The sequence below is a fragment of the Sceloporus undulatus genome, chromosome 1 (assembly GCF_019175285.1).
Source record: "Sceloporus undulatus isolate JIND9_A2432 ecotype Alabama chromosome 1, SceUnd_v1.1, whole genome shotgun sequence".
In the NCBI taxonomy this organism is placed as follows: domain Eukaryota; kingdom Metazoa; phylum Chordata; class Lepidosauria; order Squamata; family Phrynosomatidae; genus Sceloporus; species Sceloporus undulatus.
The window spans coordinates 1,228,109-1,250,181 of NC_056522.1; the positions used below are offsets into that span (position 1 = coordinate 1,228,109).

General features: G+C 51.4%; 1 protein-coding gene across 3 annotated transcripts in view; it reads right to left on the reverse strand.

The window, feature by feature from the left end:
• The window catches only part of DPYSL5 (dihydropyrimidinase like 5), a 73,561-nt gene extending 52,439 nt beyond the window's left edge, over positions 1-21,122 (reverse strand). Inside the window, exon 1 of one of the 3 annotated variants that reach the window (XM_042446065.1) lies at positions 21,105-21,122. The gene's annotated coding sequence lies outside the window, so the exon portion shown is untranslated. Of the gene's footprint in view, positions 1-7,838; positions 7,982-21,104 lie in introns of those variants that run through there. The other 2 variants (XM_042446066.1, XM_042446064.1) reach the window with 2 other exon arrangements.
• Between the last annotated feature and the right edge of the window lie 951 nt (positions 21,123-22,073).

Below are 22,073 nucleotides of genomic sequence, written 5' to 3' on the forward strand. Positions count from 1 at the left end.
TTTATTTAGATTTCCCACCTCTCCCTGTGGATCGAGGCGCGATTACAGCAATAAAAGCATTCTAACAATAAAAACATATCATATACATAGAATACCTCTGTTTTCCCTAGCAAACCCTCTCAAAATGGTGACAGGATGTTCCATTTTGAGAAGGGTTTCAGTAAAAACACACAGAGGTATTGAGGGGTAGCATGATGCTCCGGAGTGAATGCAGGAGTATTTTTGTGTGTTTTCATTTCGGGGGCAAAAAGTGTCCGAAAATCATTTGAGGGACCAGTGGAGGGCTTCATGGGGCAGAAAAGCAGAGTCCAAGGATGCATTTGGCCCATCCTCAATATAGGCTATGGGGGAAAAGAAGTCCAATGCACAAGAATGGCTTTTTAAAAACCATGTGCATAATTGTCCTGTTAAAGCAGAAGGATGGGACCCAGGGCAGCCCCAGGAGCACCTGAGGGCAGCAACTGAGGTCACTTTGTGGGAAGAGCATGTGGCTGGCTTGGACTTGCCAAGGAAAAGTGCAAGTTGCCACCTTCCCATAAATTGTGTGTGTGTGTGTGTGTGTGATATGATTAGGGACCAATAGCAAACTGCTAGGATCATCCATATCATGGTTTTTCAGATTTCTATAAATGGTTGTGAAAGCTAAACGATAAAGAAAGCTGACTGGAAGAACATCAGTGTATTAGAAATGTGGTGCTGGAGGAGAAGCCTACAAATAGAATCATAGAATCATAGAATCATAGAATCCTAGAGTTGGAAGAGACCATAAGGGCCCTGATCCAGTCCAACCCCCTTCTGCCATGCAGGAAATCCAAATCAAAGCATCCCTGACAGATGGCCATCCAGCCTCTGTTTAAAGACCTCCAAGGAAGGAGACTCTATCACCCTCCGAGGAAGGAGTGCATTCCATTGTCGAACAGCCCTTACTCTCAGGAAGTTCCTCCTAATGTTCAGGTGGAATCTCTTTTCCTGCAGCTTGCATCCATTGCTCCGGGTCCTGTTCTCTGGAGCAGCAGAAAACAAGCTTGCTCCCTCCTCAATATGGCCTCCCTTCAAATATTTAAACAGGGCGATCATATCACCTCTTAACCTTCTTTTCTCCAGGCTAAACATCCCCAGCTCCCTAAGTCGTTCCTCATAGGGCATGGTTTCCAGACCTTTCACCATTTTTGTCGCCCTCCTTTGGACACATGGCTCCAGTTTCTCAATGTCCTTTCTGAATTGTGGTGCCCAGAACTGGACACAATATTCTAGGTGGGGCCTGACCAAAGCAGAATACATTGGCACTATTACTTCTCTTGATCTAGACACTATACTTCTATTGATGCAGCCTAAAATAGCATTGGCCTTTTTAGCTGCCACATCACACTGTTGACTCATGTTCAACTTGTGGTCTACTTGGACTCCTAGATCCCTTTCACACGTAGTTTCATTCAGCCAGGTGTCCCCCATAAACCTATATCTGAGCATTTTATTTTTCTGCCCTAAGTGCAGTACCTTACATTTCTCTGTGTTGAATTTCATTTTGTTAGCTTTGGCCCAGCTTTCTAGTCTATTCAGGTCATTTTGAATCGTGGTCTGTCAAAAAGGCAAATAAATGGGTCTGACAACAAACCAAGCCTGAACTTTTCCTGGAAGCCAAGATGACTAAACTGAGATGGTCATACTTTGGACATGTCATGAGAAGACTTGACTCATCAAAAAAGACAATGCTGAGCAAAATAGGAATCAGTAAGGAAATGAAAAGATGAGCCTAAAGGTGGATGGACTCCATCAAGGAAGTCCCAGCTGCTGTCTGAGTTTGCTGTGGGCAACCAGGGCCCTTCAAGGTCTCGCATTCAGCAAGTCACCATCACTTGAAGCTGACCTGAAGGTACAGAACAAGAGTCACAGAATTGGAAGAGACCCCAAGAAGGGACATCCAGTGCAGCCCCATCTGCCATGCAGGAACTCTAAATCAAAGCATCCCCAACAGACGACCATCCAGCCTCTGTTTAAAGACCTCTAAAGAAGGAGATTCCACCACAATCTCCGAGGGAGCATCTTCCATTGTCAAACAGCTCTTACCACTCCCTAATTCTTCCTAATGTTGAGGTAGAATCTCTTTGCCTGTAGCTTGCATCCATTGTTCCAGGTCTTATTCTTTGGAGCAGCAGAAAACAAGCTTGCTCCATCCTTGAATAGGACATCCCTTCAAATGTTTATACAAGGCTCTCATATCACCTCTTAACCTTCTCTTCTCCAGGCTAAACAATGCCCAGCTCTCTAGGTCATTCCTCATAGGGAAGGTTTCCAGACCCTTCACCATTTTGGTGGCCCTCCTCTGGATATGCTCCAGCTCCTCAGCATCCTGAAGACTAAACTCTACTATACTGGGGAACTCTGACTCCACTGTGGCCAGCCTCGGAACACAAGAAGGTATGGGAGTAGAAGACACTTGCCACAGGAAGGAAGTGTGATCCTGGCCTCTACCAGGAAAGCATTTTCCCCTTTCCCCTTTGGGAGCCTGTAGGCTGAACACAGGCTGAAGAGTTTCCTTGCACTTCTCTTCCAAAGGGCAAAGATTCTACAAAGGGCTGTTCTCATCTCTCCTTTTCTCAGGGAAGGAAAGCAAGACAATAGTCCCATAACAACCGTAGTTATCTGGGTAAAAGGAAGAGAGCTCCCTCTGCAGCAAGACTCCCTGGGAGCCCTCAGCCCTGCCTTGAAAAAGGCTTTCTTTGCAGCTCTGGGCACTGGGCCAGCCCAAGATGGCTTGCTGCTGCTGCTGCTGCTACATGCGCTCGCCGGTGAAAGGCCAAGCTGCAACTCTTTGTGCACAACTTGTATTATTTCAGAGTAGGTTATGTTGAATTGGTTTCAACTGTTTGGACTGTTTTTGATTTGTTTTACATTGCTTGCAACTTGCTTTGAGGGCAGGACAAAAATATTGTCACAAAATAAAATGAAATGAAGGCTTAAATGCTGCATGAAGCTAAGAGTAACAGGAGGTTTGGGGTGAGGGATCAAGCTTCCAGGCCAGCCATGAGCTCTCTTCAGCAACTCCTGAAGCAGGCTTTTCTCAGCCCTCACCTGCAAGACGGGAACATTAGCAGTAGCCAAAGTCGCAGAACTTCCGCATGACTTAGGGACAGATCATCATAAGCAAAGACAGTGCTACACCTGCAAATGCTCAATAGGGAGAGTAAGAACACAAGGGCTTGGGTTGTCCGCCTGCTGCTCCGCTGGGTCAGGCTCTGCCCAGGCCAGCAGTTCCCAGAGTAGCCCTTTGTGGGGCTCCTCCTGTTGCCTGAAAGAGGGGAGATCCCTCCTTCTATCCCTCTGCCCAGGGCCATTGTCCAGAAGGGCTGCCTTTATCTTCCAAGGGGCCTTCTGCACAGAGAGGAGCATTGTGCTTTAATTAGAGTGACAAAGCTGCAGCTAAGCAGCCATTGTCTGCTGTTGGTGAGGCTGCTCCTCCAAGCGCAAGGCAACCTGGCTCAAGGATTTGTTTGCCTCCAACAGGTTGCAACTGTCCGTTCCCAGCACCAGGCAGCACAGCAGAGGCAGCAGAACCGGGGACCTTCCCTGCCAGCACCAGACACCAACTACTCTTCCCTCCCTGCTTCCTCACAGAATGCTTCTTCCGAATTTCATAATGCTAGCAGCTGTTGGGAGGCAGAAAGGACTCCCTTGGAGAACAGGGACTCTCCTTCAGATGGCTTGTTTCTCAAGGATGCAATTGCTGCGGATCTCCTCCACCATCAGTGGGTTCAACCAGGTGGTCCTGAGAGTTCCCTTTAAACTCTAAAATTCTGTGATTCTAAAAAGTGGCATTTTAAGTACAGTGCCTTTCTCTGCCAAGATGGATAAGGAGGCAAAGGAGGCAGATACACACCAGTGCAGTGGATCTGAATCAGGGCCCAACTGCAGAATTGCTGAGGAGGAATGCTCCTGGCATCCCTCAGGCTTGATTTTAGTTCATATCAGCCACAGAATAAGGCTGAGCGTCTGCACTTTGGCACGTGGCAGAAGGACCGCCTCACAGACTTCCTCCAAGCACTATCACTTCATCCAGCCTGATGCACTGTCATCTCCAGACCTGGATGGATTACAACCTGGCTGGAAATGTGTTTCCAGTTCTTGAGCATTAATTGCAAAGCCTCTCTAGGCCCTGCGGGCGGAGGACAATTGACAGGAAGGGTGGTTTTTTCTTTCCTGGTGCTTACTCTGAATAAAATCCTGGCTTGCATGCAGTTTTTTAGCAGCCACAGAAGTTAAGGTGAGGTATGTATTTAAATGGACCTTGGGTTCTCACCTCCTGATGTGGCTTTTGGGCACTCCTGCAGGATCAAGCAGAGAAGCAACATCTCCAGCCACCCAGGCAGCATCTAAGGCTGCACTCCTAAGGCACACTTACTCAGAAGTCCAATCCCACCCACCTTAATGGGTCTGACTCCTCAGCAAACATTCAAGGTTCTCCTCAGACAAGAGAGGGATGAGTCCCAAACCCATATCCAGCAAGACAAAATTCTCTCAGCCGAAGCTCACGGAGACCAACAGGGCAAGATCTTGCATCATATTAAATCTGCATTCACATAGTTAGATGATCACTACAGTACTAGCCCACCTTTCAGATGAAACATCAACACTGTTCCCCTGACGGAGCATCAGCCCCTGTGCCCACTGACTGTCCGCACCCGCGATGGGGATGAAGTCTTAGGGGATCTTTCTGGCACCCCAAGGCATCAAGGGACACACTGAAGGCACAGGTTAACTCAGTGTCCAGGAATGTCTGGCTGGAATCCAGTGGGTCAGTCTCATCTGGAGTAGACCCACCCAGCCAGTTGCTGAATGGTGAGCCAACACACAGGTAAATCTAATTGATTCAGCAACTCTGCTCTAGTGGGGACTACCCATAGATTTCAAGCCAAATGGAATTGATACACTGACGGAAGTGTGTTTACAAAACCACAAATTAAATACAAATAAATATAACTGGACAATGCACAAACTGGACAATTTGAACAATGGCCAGAGAAGGGCCCTGATCCAGTCCAACCCCCTTTTGCCATGCAGGAACTCTCAATCAAAGCATCCCCATTGACAGATGGCCATCCAGCCTGTTTAAAGTCCTCCAAAGGAGATTCCACCACCCTCCAAGGCTCCAGTGTCTTCCACTGTTGAACAGCCCTTACTGTCAGAAATCTCCTCCTAATGTTGAGACGGAATCACTTTTGCTGGAGCTTGCATCCATTGTTCTAGTCTCTGGAGCAGCAGAAAACAAGCTTGCTCCCTCGTCAATATGACATCTCTTCAAATACTTAAACAGGGCTATCATATCACCTCTTAACCATCTCTTCTCCAGGCTAAACATACCCAACCCCTAAGTAAGTCCTCATAGGGTTTTATAGTTTGCAGACCCCTCACCATTTTGGTGGTCCTCCTCTGGACACACTTGAGTTTCTGAACAGTTTCTGGGCACCACAATTCAAAAAGGACATTGAGAAACTGGAGCCATGTGTCCAAAGGAGGGAGACCAAAATGGTGAAGGGTCTGGAAACCATGAAGCCCTATGAGGAAGGACTCAGGGAGCTGGGGATGTTTAGCCCAGAGAAAAGAAGGTTAAGAGGTGATATGATAGCCCTGTTTAAATATTTGAAGGGATGTCATATTGAGGAGGGAGCAACCTCGTTTTCTGCTGCTCCAGAGAACAGGACCCGGAACAATGGATCCAAGCTGCAGGAAAAGAGATTCCAGCTCAACATTAGGAGGAACTTCCTGAGAGTAAGGGCTGTTCAACAGAGGAACACACTCCTTCCTCGGAGTGTAGTGGAGTCTCCTTCCTTGGAGGTCTTTAAACAGAGGCTAGATGGCCATCTATTGGGGATGCTTTGAGTGGATTTGCTGCATGGCAGAATGGGGTTGGACTGGATCAGGGCCCTCGTGGTCTCTTCCAACTCTATGATTCTATGATCCTTCTTGAATTGTTGGGCCCAGAATGGGACACAGGATTATTCCAGGTGAGGCCTGACAAAAGCAGAACAGGGTGGCACTATAACCTCCCTTGATCTAGATGTTATACTTCTATCAATAGAGTGAGAGAGTCTGTCCTCCATGGGATCTAGATACTGGGCTGGACACTCAGGTACCTCCCCAGCCCAAAAGCCAACTGACCCAGAAGAAGTGGCACCAACTCATTGCAAAGGAGGCCTGCTGAGCTTCAGTTGTCCTTGGCAAGAGGAAAGAGTGAAGAAGACCTCTCCATCCAACAGTGAGCTCTTCAGCTAACATTATTAAACTACCCACAGCTCTGCATCCCAGATGGACTGGCAGAGGGAAGGAGGTGGCTCTGGCCCTCGGAAAAGGCGAGAGGCCCACAGAAGAGGGAGCAGCTGCGTCTGCCAATCAAATGTATCCCCCTTTTTCTGGGGGGGGGGGTGTTATGGCTGGGCAGACTGAGTGTCTGTGGGAGGGGAGACTGGGCTGATGGGGTGAACTGGAGTGACTTCTCTCTCTCTCTCTCTCTCTCAAGTCAATAATCCTTGTTCCAAGAAGATTACTTCTCCAGAGGCTCCCTAATGGGGCGCCTGGATCGATAAGCCCCCCCCCCCCAAGGCAGCCTGCAGCCAGGGCAACTGGGTCAATCTTTCAAGGCTCTCTCTCTCTCTGGCTGTGTGTGTGTTGTGTGTGTGAAGAGCCCTGCTTCCTTCCAGCCCTAACTGAACCCCAACTGAGCCCCAGGTGGGTCTGTCCCTCCTGCCCCTTGGGCCTTCTGGGGGGAGCTGGAGAAGAGATGGTTTAGAGGTGATAGGATAGCCCTGTGTAAGCATTTGAAGGGGTGTCATAGTGAGGAGGGAGCAAGCTTGTTTTCTGCTGCTCCAGAGAACAGGACCCAGAACAATGGATGCAAGCTCCAGGAAAAGGGGTTCCAGCTCAACATTGGGAGCAACCTCCTGAGAGTAAGAGTTGCTGGACAGCAGGACGCACTCCCTCGGAGATTTGGGGGGAGTCTTGGGAGGTCTTTAAGCAGAGTCTGGATGGCCATCTGTCCCTGGGAGGGCTTTGACTGTGAGTTCCTGCAGGGCAAAAGAAGGGGGTTGGACTGGATCAGGGCCTTTCCTGGGGTCTCTTCCAACTCTGTGATGCTATGACTTCCGTGCTCCCCCCCAGAAAGCACACCAAGGTTTTCTGCCTTTGCGCCCCTTTTGCAGATGGCTGCAACGCCAGGCCCAGAGTGGCCTTTGGGGCATGAACTGGGGGGCTTCGATTGAGAGGGATGGGCCTGGCCTGGACCCAAGTCTCCCTGCCTGCCTGCCTCCCTCGGCGGGACGGAGCCTGGGAAGGAGCTCTCCTCCAGCACCAAGGCCTTCGCCAAAAGCCCAGCCCAGCCCAGCCTCCTGCGCCAGGGCTCCCCAGGGCCCCGGGCAAAGCGGCCATTGTCAGCCCCAGCCAGGCGGAGGGAGGGAGGGAGGGTCTCCGGAGCCCACCCTCCCTGCCTCCTCCTGCTCTTCCTGGCAGACAAAGGAGGGCCGAGGAGGAGGGCGGCACAAAGCCCGGCCACAGAGAGGGAAAAGGGGCGTCGGCCGAGAGGCAGCCAGCCAGGCAGGAGGGGGCGCCCGGAGCTCGCTCAGCCTAGTCCTCCCAGGCGGGGAGGCGGGGAGGGGCGCCGCCGGGGGCGCAGCTGGGCCCCAGAGGAAGAAAGGGGCGCCTCCCCTCCAGGACCCCCACGGAGCCCCCCAGAGCCCCCCGCTCCTCCAGGGACAAGGCAGGAGAGAGGGAGAGGCCCCAGCCAAGCCCCCCAAGGAAAGAGACTCCTCCAGGGGCCCCCTCCGGCCCTGATGCTCCCAAGGGCTCACCCGCTCTCACTCTCGGGGGACCCTCCGTCCCGACCCGCCTCGCCTCGCCGCCCGGCTGCTTAGTCTTCTCCTCCTGCGGCTGCCGCTGCCTGGTCTTCTGCCGCCGCCCGCGCTCACCTGCTTCCCTCCTCGGAGCGCCTTGACCAATCGCCGCTCTCCCTGGGCCTCCCGTGGGCGGGGCCTCCCAGAGCGGGAACTACCCTTCCCGACAGGCCCAGCGCCAGAGAGACGAGGGGCGGGGCAGGGCGGGGCAGGGCGCGGCCCGGGCCTCCTCGCTGGGGGCCAGTGTTGCCATGGCGACCAAGGTGGGGCCTAGTGGCCACTCTTCCTCCCGACCCGCCGCGAGGATGGCCGTTGCTGAGGGCTTGGGCGGGGCAAGGGCACCTTCGCAGGCCCAGATGGGCGGCAGCCCTCACCCGCCGCCATGTTGGCCTGAGGAGGGTCACTGCTGGGGTTGGCCTGCCTTTGGCCCAAGGCAAGCTGGAGCCAGCGATCAGGAGGAGGCGGCCATAGAACCCTAGCAGCCGGGAAGGGCCCTGACCCAGTCCAAGCCCCTTCTTCTTCTTCTTCTGCCATGCAGGAACTCTCCTTCAAAGCCTCCCCAGCCTCTGTTTAAAGACAGCCTCCAAGGAAGGAGACTCCGCTACTCTCCATTGAGGAAGTTCCTCCTAATGTTGAGCTGGAATCTCTCTTCCTGGAGCAGCAGGAATCAAGCTTGCTCCCTCCTCTGTGTGACAGGGCTTGGAATACTTAAAACAGGGCCCTCCTGTCAGCTCTTACCAGCCCTTCTCCCGGCTGAGCATCCCCAGCATCTGTCTCCCTCCGGCCGTTGCCTGCTGCCAGGACGAAGGCAGTCCCGGGGACGGACAGAAGTAACGAGCCCTGGGCGCCCAAAGGGAGGGACAGAGGCAGGCAATGCAGGGAGATGCCCCCCCCCGGGCTAAGAGGGGCTGCCTCCCCTTGGCTGGGCCTTTCTTCGCTCTGGATGCCCCCGCCTCTCCCGAAAGAGGTTTTAGCCTTCCCTTCCCTTATTGGGGGGGGGGGGGGGGTTGCAAGGCAAAGGCGTTTTCAAAGCATTACTTTCCCAAGCTCTTTGGCCCATCATCATCATCATCATCATCATCATCATCATCCTCGCTCTTTCCTGCAGTGATGGCTGTGGAACTGATCTGGCTGATTCTCGCTGCTGAAGCCATTTTCGCGTCTCATGTTTTATGCTGCCTCTCTTTCTCACCCATTTTAAAAACCATTTTATCAGGTGTCCTGAAGGTTTTGGGGTCATCAAGGAAGGAAAGGCTGGCTTTGTGATGGAGTGTCCCAGGCAGGAGAAAAGGGGAGCAAGCACCACGAAACAAAACCAACACCTTCTTGTTGCCTTCTTGTGGGCTGTGATTTATGGTCCCTCTTAGCCAGAGGGGCATTGCCATTGCCTTCCTCCAAGGCCCAAGATCACTCCGTGGGTTGCCATGGCTGGGCGAGGATTCAAATCACTAACCCATCCTGACTCACTGATGCCTTTGAGTAAACTCTGACTTATGGTGACCTTACTCCAGGGTTTTCTTGGCATGCTTTGTTCAGGTGAGGCTTGCCATGGCCTTCCTCTGAGGCTGAGAAAGTGTGATTCACCAAAGGTCACCCAGCCCCAGACTCTTAGCTCAAACCCCTGCATCCCACTGGCTCTCCTCTTCCAGTTGCTTCCAACTCATGGTGACCCTCTCCAGGGGTTTCCGTGGCCAGATTCCTCCGGAGGAGGTTTGCCGTTGCTTTCCTCCTAGGCAGTTAGGGAATGTGGTGGTCATCCAGTGGGTTTCCATGGCTGAGTGGGGATTTGAACCCTGACCTCCCAGAGTTCCTGCTCCAATGGTCAAGCCACAGTACCACACCGGCTCTTAGCATGATGCAGAGTTGAAAACACAAGGAATAAGCAAGGCAAAAGCACCTTTGGAAAAGATAGTACTGAGCAGAGAGGAGGCCCCATAGAGGTGAGTTCAGCAGGCAGGGAATGGGGTTTGGCAAGGCAGTAGCTGGGAGGTGGAGAGGATGTGGTTCAGGAAAGCACCAAAGGCAACAAGGCAACCCCCCCCCCAGCCCCTGGGAGCCGAATCTCCTGGGCAGAACCCCACACAGCAGCTCTGTCTACAACAAAGGCCCTGCTGGGAATGACTTTGGTGTTAGCTGCTCTCCAGTCAGTTCAAACTCCCGGTGGCAAACTGTGGATGAGACATCTCCAAGGATCCCTCTCCTCCGCTGCAGTCTTGCTCAGATCCTGCAATAAGCCCATGCCCATAATAACCCCCTGATTGAGTCCATCCATCTTCCTCTCTTTCTTCTACCTTCTACCTTTCCTAGCATTGTTGTTTTTCTTAGTGACCCATGCCTTCTCATGATGTGGCCAAAGTGCCTTAGTTTCAGCTTGACCCTCTTTGCTTCCAAGGAGAGCCCTGGTCTGATCTGTTGGAGAACCCATGTGTTTGTCTTCTTGGCTGTCCATGGGGTCATCCTAGGCCCTCTTCTCCAGCCCCACATTTCAAAGGAGTTGCTTTTCCTTCTGTCTGCTTCCTTCACTGTCAGCTCTCCCATCCTTACATGGGGATGATGGGGAGTACAGTGGCCCGGACCAGCCTGGCTTTAGGGCTCTTTGCTCCCCAGGATCTTTTCCAGTTCTTTCATAGCTGCCCTTCCCATTCCTAGGCTGCTGCTGCTGCTTCTTCTTTCTTGACTGCAGTCTCCAATCTGGTCAGTGTTTGATCCTAGATCTGGGAATCCTTCCACTATTTCCATTTCCTCCTTGTCTAGATGGAATTTGGGGATTTCTTCTGGGGTCATTATTTTTCTTTTCTTTACGTTCAGCATCAGACTAGGAAGGCATTATTAACCTGAGGCACAGGCCTCCTTCACATCCGAGGAAGCCCTGTCACAGGCAGAGAGTGCTCAAGACATCTGTGTCCTGGAAGCCAGTCTCTTGCCTAGGCATACAGGCAGTAAGCCGCCGCATTGCCCTGCCATAGGCATTGCCTGCAACCAGGAGAGCTGAAGGCAGAGGGGTTTCTGATTCCTCTGCATCAGGCCAGAGAGCTGAAGCCGACGGGTACCTTGGACAGCGAATGGCGAAGGCCGCAACAGCCCTGCTTCGGGAAGAAGAGCCGGGCGGGAGCCGTCCAAAGGCCTGTGAGCCAAAGCCAGCTTTCCGCTGGGACAGAGAGGACTGCCTCCGGCCATTCCTGGGCCCTGCTCTGGCTCATGGATTCATCTCTGTCCCTGCTAGAGGAAGGAAGGAAGGAAGGAAGGAAGGAAGGAAGGAAGGAAGGAAGGGAAGGAGGGAGGGAGGGAGGGAGGGCCTGCTTTCTAATGGGCACAGAGCCAGTTTTCCCTGCCGGCCCTGGCTCCTTGGCTTATCAGTTGAACTTTTAGGCCACTCAGGGCAATGGGAGGGCATAGTCAAAACATCAAGGCAAATGGTAAGCAGAGGTTACAATCAGAACATAATAAAAGGGCAGTTGCAAGCTAGCAGCCAAATGAAACCGTTCCACGATCGAAGGACAGTTCTTTAGCCGCTCTGAGTCCCAATTCTGGGGCAAAATTGTGAGATACCAATACAGGCCATCACAATCACAATAGTCACAACCGCTGCTGGACCACTGTTCCCAGCTCTCTCTCCTGGGTCAGGTTCATAGTTTGGGGGTGGAAATTATTTGGGATTATTTGGGAATTATTTGAACGTTTGTTTGTTTGGTTGTTGTTGTTATTGGATGTTCAAGTCCCATTATATACAGTGGTATATAACAGTGCTAAAATTATTATTCTTTATTGATATAGCCCTGTAGATTACTAAAATGATGTCCCTTATATAAAATGGCAAGATCAAGGTTTGCTTTTGGGATTTTTACAAAAAATATACATTTTCAAGCCATAGATGGTTGAATCCATGGATTCATCGGTCCATAAATATGGAGGGCTGGCTGCATGAAATTACCTTCAGGCTATGCATAAAAGGTGTATATCAAACATCCATTAATGTTGTGTTTCAATTTGGGTGGGTCTCATCTCCAAGACATCTAGCTTGTGTGTATATGCAAATATGTGTACTCCAACATCCAGAACACTTCTGGCCCTAAGCATTTTGGATAAGGGATACTCAACTGGTCATTGCTTTTTGGAAGATGCATTTGTATGTGCCTGTCTGTGTGCAATATAAAAAGCAACCAACCAACACCACTGTTTTCAGATAGATTCTGGCAGAACCTGGATCCCAGAAGGGATTCCTGGGAGACCCAAAGGGTCTTTTTTCTTTGTACTGGATGCCAATAGCATAGGAGCCCAGTGTGCGCAGGGGTTCCTTCCACAGCAGAGATGCCAGCGGCCAAAAGGGTCTGTCTCCTGTAGCCACGCACCTTTCTTTATCTGCTGGAAGCAATGAACACAGTCTCCAGCCTCTCCAAGATGCCATTTGATGCCCCAGACTGACACACAGCACTGCTATAAAGGGAGCTTTTCTGGTGGTAAATCAATCTAGCAGAGGAAAGCCCTACAATGGTCCTTTAGCTGAGGAGATCCAGCATCCCTTGACAGCAACTGGGTCCCTATAGACTGAATCCTACCCAGAACTTCCCAGGGCCAAGATGGCAGAGCCCCATGGAGAGATAATGAGTCCCCTGGACTCCTCCCTGAACCCAAACCAGGAATGGCAGCTGGAAGATGGGTTATACAGAGCAAGAGCAAACCAGGAGACCAAACTGTTCAAGGGAGACCCATCATCGCAATGGGAACGGTACAAGCCAATTGCTAACAGGACGTTTTATTCCCCTGCTGTGTCCTCGGTCATCTCTGCAGCTGCCAAGCTGGTGTATAAATCATTTAGGAGAGCCTCTTGGACACAAAATAACCACTGGACAACCTTGCCAGGACCACTGGACAACTGTTAATGTTTGGCCATGATGCTGCTGATAAGGATTCTAGAACCCATCTGCCTGGTCGCAGGAGGTCACAGCCACTACAAGCAGGCAGAGATCTCCCTTCAGGCAATGTGGCCCCAAATATCAACACCTTGAGTTGGTCCTGGCAAAGTACTGGCCTAAAAGGAGTAATTCATCCCGTCCAACTTAGCAGTGGGGCTAGTCTGTTTTTGCTTTGAATGGTTTCTAAGCAGCTTCTAATATCATTTGTTGCAATAATCCAGAAAAGAGGTTAGCAGAGCATGAAGAACGGTGGTGAGGCGATCTCAGGCATGATTAGCATGACATGCTAAGCTGATAAAAGATGCTCCAAGCCACCCAGGCCGCCTGACAGATCCAAGACAGGGGTTGGCAACTGCCTGTGTGTTGCGGGGGGGAGGCCATTTCCCACACACACACACACACACACACACACACCCCTCCCATCCCCACTCGACTCGTCCAGCAAGAGAATGGGAAGTGACATGATGTCACTTTTGCTTTAGTTCTCAGCATTGTTGTTCTTGTTGTTGTTGATTTATTTCGATTTCGCTGGAGTCTTTTTTTGCGTGGTCACAGAGAAGAAAACTGCCGCCGTTTGAGTGCTCAGAGGTCATGGGGGGGGGGGTTAAAGAAATCTGTTTCTTAAAAAACATTTTGTGTCTGGGGGCTTGAAGGCATAAAAATGAGGCCTGGGCTAAGTGTGGGCCGTGGGCTGCACTGATCTAAGCATGCCCAGACTATGAACATGATGCTGTAGCGCAGAGAGGGGGATCATGTGCTCCACCAGATGTGGCTGGATTGCAGTTTCCAGCAGCCTCCAGGCAGCCTAGCCACAAGGAAGGAGTGCTGGGAGTTGCAATCCAGTCACATTTGGAGGGCCGCACAGTTTGCATGCCTTCTTTAAGGGAAGTGCATCCTCCTTGGGAGGGGCTGGGGGCACTTCACCAGGCAGATGATGTGAACATGAACTGCCAGATGAAGGTAGAATTCAAAGACGTAGCTGTGTTAGTCTGGAAAATCAATATGCAAAGGGATCTTCCAGCATTTTGAGACTAACTGAAAGGGAGAAGTTATTAGCATGAGCTTCTGTAGACTTGAGTCTGCTTCCTTGGATGCATTTGGAAATAGATTTATGTCTATGAAAGCTCATGCTGCCAACTTCTTTCTTTCAGGAAAGCTGAGGGAGAGACCTATATAGCCATCTGTGGGGGGGGGGGGTAAGGGGGGGGGGATAGCCACAGGAATGCAAAACTTTTGTGTGTATTCAAAGCTATAGCCGTATTAGTCTGCAGAATCAGTACATAGAGAGGTCTTGTAGCACCTTTGAGAATAACAGAAGAAAGAAAGAAAGAAGTTGGCAGCATGAGCTTTCCTAGACTTCAGTCTACTTCCTCAGATGCTTTTTTTTTTGTGGGTGTGGAGATGAAGTGACAAGTTCAGTTTTCACAAACGTCCTTGAGGCCAAGGCTAAGATGTTGCCACTGGCTATGTTAGGCAATATGGCTTTACTTTAGTAGACAACCATATGGATGAGTTTTGGGATGGAGCTGGGGGTGAGGCCAAGGGAGGCTATGATGAAGCATGGCCAAGAGAGCCCAGATGAACAGCAGAAGCAGGCCTGGGTCTCTTCTCCATACTGAGGATGCCTTAGCCCCAACTATGGAAGGGGGCAATTCTTGGGGAAATGCTGTCATAATGGGTTTAAGGTGTGACTGCTAAATAAGGACAGGTTGCTTACCTGTAACAGTATTTCTTCAAGTGGTCATCTGCAAATACATACAAATAGGTTGTACTGCGCCTGCGCAGTGCCTTTCGGAAACTTCTAGAATCACTGGGCAAAGTACGTTTTGCAACATATAGAAACTTTTGGGCGGTAGCTCCGCCCATCCCTTATAAAGCCCCTGCTTTCCCGCTCTTTCCCCAGTTCCGCAACTTTCTGCCGTGTAGGCGACAAGAGAATGAGCCAATCTGAGCAGGACACTGAGGGGAGGATGGGCGGGATTTGTATGTATTCGCAGATGACCACTCAAAGAAATACAGTTACAGGTAAGCAACCTGTCCTTCTTCTTCGTGGTCTCTGCGAATCATACAAATGGGTTGAGACTAGCAAGCTAAGGTTGAAGCCAGAGGGAGTGTCATGACATTTGTTTTAACCAATAAACATGTTTATTGCATATCAATAAATTGCAAACAGACAATGTTGTGTCTCCTGGTTTGTCTCACAGTTTATAGATCCCAGGAGTAAACCCAGGGTATAACTTTTATGGTAACCCAATAAATCCCAAGAGTGCTGCAAACGCACATCAACATACCAGCAGGGCAACATATCACAGGGCCATGCAGGACCCAGGCAGTGCATTAGATATGAAAGGCATTCAACAGATAGTAAAAAATGTATTCAACATATACAACTCTCTTTTAGTGTAAACCTGATACCAGGACCGCTCTGCCAAAGGCTGCGTCTCTCCTGGCCCTGGTATCTAACCTGTAATGCTTAATAAAGGTTAAAGGTTGGGAACACACAGCAGCTTTACAAATATCGTCTAAGGGAACCCCCGCTAAGAATGCGGAGGAAGCCGCTACCGCTCTAGTGGTGTGGGACCGAGCCCTGATTGGCAGGGGTCTACCCAGGAGTTCATAACACAGGTGAATGGTGTTAGATACCCATTTGGATAGTCTCTGAGCCGATACCGATAGTCCTCTTTTAGGGTTCAAGTAACACTGGAACAGTCTCTCGGACCGGCTTGAGTCCATAGTCCTATCAAGGTAAAAAGGTATGGAGGGCCCTCTCGACATCGGTGGTCAGGTTCGGGGCCAGGGTAGGTAAAACAATGTCCTGGCACATGTGGAAAGATGAGACCACTTTGGGTAGAAAGGTAATGTCCGTACGGATCACCACCTTGTCCATATGGAACCTAAGAAAGGGCTGGTCCCGTCGCAGAGCACAAAGTTCGCCCACACGGCGAGCAGAGGTAATAGCCACCAAAAAGACTGTTTTCCAAGTCAAAAGTCTGATGTCCGTGGTGGCTAAGGGTTCAAAGGGCTTGGACTGCAAGGCCCACAGTACCACATCCAGGCTCCAGGCTGGAGGTGGTACTGAAGCCTGGGGATGGAGATTGTTACAGCCCCTCAAAAAACCCTTGACAAGAGGGTCTTTGAAAAAGGAGGGCCTGTCGTCGAACTGAAGGTAGGCGCAGATGGCCGACAAGTAACACTTGATAGATGTCAGGCAAAGACCCACGTCGACGAGGGACATCAAAAACTTTAGCACCACCGGTGTCGACACCTGAGCTGGAGATAGATGTCTGTCGGCCAAGAAGGGCAGGAACTTGTTCCACTTCAGCGCATAAGATTTCTGGGTCGGTGGTTTTTGGGCAGCTAAGATGACATTCTGAACCGAAGCGGGTAGCAATGCTAGGGATGGATTCTCCAGGCTACCAACGGCAAAGTTTCGACGTCCGGGTGTCGGACTCGTCCGCCCTGTACTGTGAGGAGGTCCAGTCTGTGCTTGAGTCGGAGAAGTCTCCCTCCGGAGAGGTGAAGGAGGGACGGGAACCACAGCTGTCTTGGCCACCATGGAGTAATCAAGATTGTGTTGGTTCCATCTGATGTCATCTTGGAGACCACCCTGGTGATCATAGGGAAGGGGGGAAACGCGTAGTGCATCACCTCTGACCAGTCGAACTCGAACGCATCTCCGAGGGAGTCTTCGTCTCGCGTCCGGGAGCAGAACTGAGGACAATGAGTGTTGTGGACGGTCGCAAACAGGTCTATCTGGGGGGCTCCCCACCAGCTGAAGAGGTCCTCGACCGTCTCGGAGTGGAGCCTCCACTCGTGGCAAGACGAGGGGGACCTGCTGAGGAGGTCTGCCAGGTCGTTCAGCTCCCCTGGCAAGTGGATGGCCTGGAGAAGGATGCCTCGTATGATGCACCAGACCCATATTCGAAGGATGATGTCGAGGAGGGTGGGTGATCTCATGCCTCCCTGCTTATTGATGTAGTACATCACCGTGGTGTTGTCTGTTCTCAGCTGGACGACCTTGTTGGAGAGGCTGGATTCGAAAGCCCTTAACGCCTTTTCTACCGCCTACATTTCGAGTGCGTTGATATGCAAGGCTCGCTCGTCTGGAGACCATTGTCCCTTGATCCACAAATGCAACATGTGGGCTCCCCACCCGTCTTTGGACGCGTCCGTGGTGAGGGAGATTTGAGGCTGGGATGGCGAAAAAGGCATGCCGGCGCAGACGTTTCGGGAGTTGAGCCACCAACGGAGGGAGCGGGCCACCGGCCTGGGCATGGTGAGGGGCCTGGATGGGGGGTCCGTCTCGGCGTCGAAGACCGACAGGAACCAGGACTGAAGGGTTCGGGACCGAAGTCTTGCCCACGATGTAACAAAAGTCGTTGATGCCATGTGACCGAGGGCGACCTGGACCTCTCTGACAGCGACTCATCTGAGTCTGAGGCAGGGTTGGATGACCAAACAGAGTGTCCGAAAGCGGTCTCGAGGAAGAAATGCTGTGCAGCTTTCGGAGTCGAGGATGGAGCCTATAAACCTTATCTGCTTGGTGGGGGCTAACTGTGACTTCTCTAAGTTTACCACTAGCCCCAAGGCAGCGAGCAGTTCTAGGGTGTCGGTGGTGTGCTGTCGGAGCTCGGCCCTTGACGGAGCAGCCAGAAGCCAGTTGTCTAGGTATGGGAAGATCCTGATGCCTCATTGATGCAGGGATGCCACAATTGGAGCCATGCATTTTGTGTACACTCGCAGGGCTGTGGATAAGCCGAAGGGAAGGACGTTGTATTGGTCGACGTCGGTCCCGACGGCAAAGGCGAGAAACCTGTGGTGGCTCGCCCGGATGCTGACATGGAAGTAAGCGTCCTTCAAATCGATCATCGCAAACCACAGGCCCTGGTGTAACAAGGGTAAAATAGAAGCAAGGGTTACCATACAGAAGCAACGGTAGGCTACAAATGAATTCAAGTGTCTTAGGTCCAGTATAGGCCTGATGCCTCCATCTGTCTTGGGGACCGTAAAGTAGCAGGAGAAGAAACACCTAGGGATGTATGTGGCATTGACAGGCGAGATGGCACCCTTGGAGGTGCATACTTTGTTGAGAAGGGTGTCTGAGGGTGGGGTGGAGATGATAGCTCCAGTTGGAGGGAGCTCTTCGAATTCAAGGGCATAAACTCTACAGATGATGTTCAGGGCCCAAGAATCTGAGGTTATGGAGGCCCAGGTGTCAAAAAAGGGACTCAGTCTGTTCAGAAAATTTAAAGGAGAGGGGGTGACGGAGTATGCTGCATCCCTTCAGCGTCTTTTCTTGGCCAGGTTGGTATCCTGCCCGCGGTAATTCTTCTTGAATCACAAGGGCCCAGAGCGACGTCCTGAAGAGGAAGAGGACTGCGAGGGGTACCTCTGTCTGGACTGGTCCTGGCACTGGAAGGGACGGTCCTGTTCGAAAGACCTCTGTCCCTGGCCATACCATTGCCGGAGCCCAGTGAATTTTCTACGAGAAGAAGCCTGGGGAGAGGTTGACATACCATGCTTCTTCGCCGCAGTCTTCATCTGGTATTTGAAATTAAGCTTTTCATCCGTCTCGCGATGAAAAAGGCCGGCCTCATCGAAAGGCATCTCTTCGATGGTGGAACGGGCGCTTTGCTTGAGGTCCGAAGATCTCAGCCACGCATGCCTCCGGAGGGCTATTGCTGCAGCCATGGATTTGGTGGCACAGTCGGTCGAATGTCTGGCTGATGTGATGAGCCAACTGCCAATGGATTGCGCTTCATCTCTTATCTCTGAGAGAGTGCCCTGCGACTCGTCTGGGAGGTCCGGTATCAGAGGGGAGATCTTTTCCATGAGCCATTGTATATAGGCACCCATGCAGGCATTATAGTTGGCAACTCTGATCCCCAGGGCAGAAGAAAAATAAGCTTTTTTAGCAAGAGCATCCACCTTCTTGACTTCTCTGTCGGATGGCATTGAAGAGACCTTTGGGGTGGAGGAGCGCTGGGAGCCCTCCACTATGGCGGAGTTTTGTCTCGGGTATCCAAATAGTCATGCGGGATTATTAGGCACAATCCTATAAAGGGACTCGATCTTCCTGTTATTAGACGAAGTTGAAGCCAGGGCCTCCCAAGAGCGCCTGGCCAACTTTTCCAAGGAAGGGGGCAGAGGGATCGTGGGCGGGGTGGGCAGCTTGCCATGAATCCGTTTCTCAATCGGATCCGAAGCCTCTTCCTCTGTCTGGGAGATCTGGATCTCGAGAGCGTTGCCCATCTTTATCACATGCTCCATGAAGGTGCAAACATCATCGGACGGAGAGACTGCACCTGGTTGGGCAAAGTCCTGATGAGACGGTTGGTAATCCATATCGGTGGAAGACTCTGACTCACGTCGAGAATGGTGTCAGGCATGGAGTGACCCCTCACCCTGAGTCTAATAGGTCTATGACGTCGAGACCCGTCCTGAGGTCGATATCCTGGACAGCCATGGGAATGGTGGTCCAGGGCTTGGGAAGCATGGACGATTTGTTGGACTTGTGTGGCCCCGAAGTCGACGGTAAGCTAAAACGAGACCTGATGGAGTCGTGCGAGACAGCCATATAGAATCATAGAATCATAGAATCGTAGAGTTGGAAGAGACCACCAGGGCCATCCAGTCCAACCCCCTGCCATGCAGGAAATCCAAATCAAAGCATCCCTGACAGATGGCCATCCAGCCTCTGTTTAAAGACCTCCAAGGAAGGAGACTCTATCACCCTCCGAGGGAGTGCATTCCACTGTCGAACAGCCCTTACTGTCAGGAAGTTCCTCCTAATGTTCAGGTGGAATATCTGTCAGTCTCGCTGTCGTAAAAATAGTCTAGTTCCGGTTCCTGATGAAGAGACGGAGAAGTGACTTGTTGAATCTGGGCCCAATGGACAAGAGTCTTGGGCATCGGAGTCATGGACTGAAGATCATCGCGGGAGCTGGCTGGGGAGGCCGGATCAGACAGCGGCTCGATGGTGTCATCAGGCAGATGCCGGAACATGGGAAGAGCTTGCTTCCTGGTTGGAGATCGTCGAGTCAGGGAGGCTAGGGACCGACGGGGCTCAGAGTGGCTCTCAGGGTCCTTGACAGGGTCCTTGGTAGCAGAGCTCTTGGAGGCAGAGCACGGGGCCGATGGTACTCGCTCGGCAGTTGACCGGTTCTGAGAAGAATCTCTACGCTTAGAAGCGGAGTGGGACTCTTGTCGGTCGGCACGGTGGCGCTTGGAGGTCGAATGCTGGTCCTCAGGTGAGAGGGTGTGGACTCTCTTTGGCGCCGAAGGTGCAGTGCCTGTCGAGGCCGAGACCTTCGCGGAGGAGGACCTCGAGGCAGAACCCTTCTGGGAGCTCGAGTCCTTTTCGGTTGGCCGACCATCCTTGGGGCCAGAGCCCTTCTTTCGCTTGTCCTTTTTGGAGGTACGAGACACCTCCTCCGAGGGCCTCTCGGGGCCTGCCTCCTTATCCTGCCGTGTCGGTGCGGGCTTAGCTGAGCCAGACTGAGGAGTGGGCTCTGTAGGAAGGGATTGGGTCGACAAGTCGACGACGGCTGGAATGGTTGAAGGAGTCACCCCGATCGAAGATGCCCCGGCAGAAGAGGACATTGCGCCCGCAGTGAAGACCTTGTTGTATATCGCTGCCTTTAGGCGCGTCTCCCGATTCTTTCTTGCCTGTGGGGTGAGGGTCTTACAAAGGGCACAGGCTACTGGAATATGAATCTCGCCCAAACAAAGAAGACAGGCAGAATGCGGGTCTTGCCCGGGAATTTTGCCCACACAAACAGAGCACTTTTTAAAGGGAACTGGGGGCATAGTGGCTTACAAGTCATGGTCAAGAGAGTCCGAGGTCGGTGACGTATGGAGGATAGCCCAGCCAGAGGGTCAAGCAAGAGCGTGGTCAAAAGGGGTCCGAGGATCGAGCCGTATCGAAAAGATTACCAAGCCAAGGGGTCAAGAATAGAGTGGTCAAAAACACGGTCCGTGGTCAGTTTAGTGATTCTGGATCTGAGATCTAAAGAGCGAAGTTCCCTAAGGCAGCAAATGCGGCGGAAAAAAGGAACTGGGGAAAGAGCGGGAAAGCAGGGGCTTTATAAGGGATGGGCGGAGCTACCGCCAAAAAGTTTCTATATGTTGCAAAGCGTACTTTGCCCAGTGATTCTAGAAGTTTCCAAAAGGCACTGCGCAGGCGCAGTACAACCCATTTGTATGATTCGCAGAGACCACGAAGAAGAAATGCAGGTACATAAGCAACAGAACTCTGCATGTCTGATTGCAGAGACCATCATCATCATCATCATCATCATCATCATCATACCTGCTGTTGTCATGCCACGCTTGTAGGCTTCACAGGAACCTGTGGCTGGTCACTGATGGAAATGGGAGGCAGGTCTGGATGGAGAGCCTCCGGTCTAATCCTGCAGTTGTTTTGGTTCCAGGCGCTGTCTGGTGTGTCCTCTTGTGCAGCAGCTGTTCTTAACAGAGCTGTTTGACAGTGGAAAACTCTTCCTTGGAGAGTGATGGAGTCTCCCTTTTGGAGTCCTTTAAGCAGAGGCTGGATGGCCATCTGCCAATGGGGGGTGCTTTGATGGAGAGTTCCTGCATGGCAGAAGAAGGGGCTTGGACTGGATCAGGGCCCCTGGGGCCCCTTCTGACTCTAGGATTTTATGTCTTCCTGCCTGACAGAAGGGGGTTGGACTACTTTCTTTTTATCCACTTTCTTCACTGCCCAGCACTCGCATCCGGCGATGGCGATGGGGAATACAGTGGCTTGTATGATTCTAACTTTAGTGTTCAGCTGTATACAAAGTGGGTTATGACCTTTAAAGCCCAAGTTACTTGAAGGGATGCCTCTCCCGACACAATCCGCCCGCACCCTCAGGACAACTGGGAAGAACTTATTAGAACTCCATAAGTCCAGGCTAAGAAGAACTTCTCACAGATCATTTACGGCCACAGCCCCCGGATTATGGAATAGCTTCGCGGAAGAGATCCGTCTTATTACCACCTGAGATGCCTTTAAGAAGGCTCTTACGACGGATCTCTTCCGGCAGGCTTCTCCATCCGACCATTTATAGGAGATCTTAATATAAAGTGCTGTACTCTGGTTATAACGACACGTTTTTGGGTGTTTCTGGTTGTTCAGATGATGTTTTAATTTAAAGTTATATTGTTAGTGTTTTATTATCTGTGTCTTGCTATTTTATGGATGTAATCCCGCCTCGATCCGCAGGGAAATAATAATAATAATAATAATAATAATAATAATAATAATAATAATAATAAT